The sequence below is a fragment of the Oratosquilla oratoria genome, chromosome 14, assembly GCF_046742065.1.
Source record: "Oratosquilla oratoria isolate Oo_2021 chromosome 14, ASM4674206v1, whole genome shotgun sequence".
In the NCBI taxonomy this organism is placed as follows: domain Eukaryota; kingdom Metazoa; phylum Arthropoda; class Malacostraca; order Stomatopoda; family Squillidae; genus Oratosquilla; species Oratosquilla oratoria.
In genome coordinates this window covers 55,301,732-55,304,231 of record NC_134790.1, presented here as the reverse complement: position 1 = coordinate 55,304,231, position 2,500 = coordinate 55,301,732, and positions in this window count along the sequence as shown.

Below are 2,500 nucleotides of genomic sequence, written 5' to 3'. Positions count from 1 at the left end.
GCAGGAAAAGAAATTCATATTAAGTTAACTCAGTTATACACCCAGTGCTTACGTCAAAAAAGCATTCCTGAATCGTGGTGCAATGCTATAGTGATTTTGCTTCATAAAAAAGGAGACCAGAAGGACCTTAGTAACTATTGACCGATTAGCTTGCTATCAAATGTATATATTCTCCAAGACCCTTACAAATAGATTAAGTCAAGTTTTAGATGGAAGCCAACTGAAAAAAGTATTGCTAAAAAGAGACAGGCTTATAAGAAATATAAGTGCTCGGGTGCATCTAATGACTATGAAACTTATGTATCAATACAGAGAGATTTAGAAAAGACAATAAGAAAAAGAAAACGACAATACGAAATGAACATCGCTGATAAATCCAAAGAGAATTCCAAAGAATTCTATAGCTACATTAGAGATAAAAAGGTTGTTAGAAATCACATTGGTCCACTATTATCTGCTGACGGTCAATTTGAATATTCAAATGAAGGAATGTGTAATATCTAAAACAATTATTTTAGCTCGGTATTCGTAAACGAAACACCTCAAAGTGAATCCCAAACTGAAACCTGTGAAAAGTCTAGGGTAAACTTACTACGGTAAATATAACAAAAGAAAAAATTAAAAGGTGTATATATAAACTCAAAGTTAATAAAACACCAGGGCCTGACGGTTGGCATCAAAGAATCTTAAAGGAAATGAAAAATGAGATTGTTGTTCCATTAGAAATTATTTTCAAGAAATCCATCATATCCGGAGATGTCCCAAGAGAATGGAAGCTAGCTAACGTTACTCCCATATTAAAAAAAGGTGACAAAAAGAAACCAAATAACTATAGGCCTATAAGTTTGACTTCAATCGTAGGAAAAATAATGGAAACTATCATCAGAGATGCTATCGAACATCATTTAGAAAGTAACCGTTTGATAAATTATAGCCAGCATGGTTTCAGACGGAAACGTTCTTGCGTGACTAACTTACTCGAATTCTACAACACAATTATCTTTAATTATGACAAAAGAAACAATATAGATTTAATATATCTAGACTTTGCAAAAGCTTTTGATACCGTCCCACACGAAAGACTACTTACTAAATTAGCTTTACACGGAATAAGTGGTAGCCTATTAGGTTGGACTAGTAATTGGTTGAATGGTCGAAAACAGAGAGTTGTTTTAAATGGAAAAAACTTCTAGATGGAAAAATGTTACAAGTGGAGTTCCTCAGGGTTCCTTTCTTGGGCCACTTCTATTCATAGTATATATAAATGATATAGACCATGGACTAAAATCTACTGTTTCCAAATTTGCTGATGATACAAAACTGTGCGGAGTGGCAAATGATCACTCAAACCAATTAGATATTCAAGAAGATTTAGATGAATTACAGCAATGGTCTGAAAAGTGGCTAATGAAATTTAACACAAGTAAATGCAAGGTAATGCACATAGGTAAAAATAACAGTAAGAACGATTACAAGTTATTTGGAAATTCGTTAACAAAAGTGGATAGTGAAAAAGATCTCGGCGTAATTATCAGTAACGACCTCAAATCATCCAAGCAGTGTATTTCAGCCTCTGAAAAAGCAAATAAGATTCTAGGACTGATTGCGCGATCTTTTGATTTCAAAAGTCCATCACTCATTAACATAAATCGTTAGTTCGTCCACATTTGGAATATGCTGTTTCCGTATGGTCACCGAATCTCATTAAAGACATTGACAGACTGGAAAAAGTACAACGGCGAGCCACAAAACTGATTCCAAATATAAAAAAATAAATCATACGAAAATCGACTAAAACATATGAATCTGTTTTCCCTAAAAAAGCGTATACTCAGAGGTGACTTGATACAGATCTTTAAAATTCTAAAGGGAATTGACAACATCAAAAGTGAAATTTTTTTCACATTGAATGAGAATCAGACAAGAAACAATGGTCTCAAACTGTCGGGAAATAGATTCAATTTGGAAGTAGGTAGAAACAACTTTGCCAACCGTGTAGTTAATGAATGGAATAAACTTCCTGCACAGGTAGTGCAATGTAGTTCAGTTCGAAGCTTTAAGAATCATTTAGATAAACACCTAAGCAAGATGCTGTAACGATTATGATTTATCTTATGTTATTTGTTTTTGTTTTGTTATCATTTGTCTGTCTGATTTTCATTTATTGTTAGTTATATGTCAATTTATTATTATTTACTATTTACCTGTTTGTTTATTATTTAACTATACCTATGCATTTATTTATGTATTTTATTTGTTATTTACATTAGTATAGTTTTTATTTATTATTTTATTATTATTATGATTTTTTTTGCATCCGACCTAGATATGGACCAAAAGGTCTCCTGTCGGCATGCTCCGCCTCTGTAATCCTTTGTAATATTCGACTCAAGACCATTTGCAGGTGATGAACTAACTAGATGAGAAAACGTCAGAATAGAATATACCTCTGTGTTTAACTTTTGTAGATTACGAGAAGGTCTTTGACTCGGTAGAACAA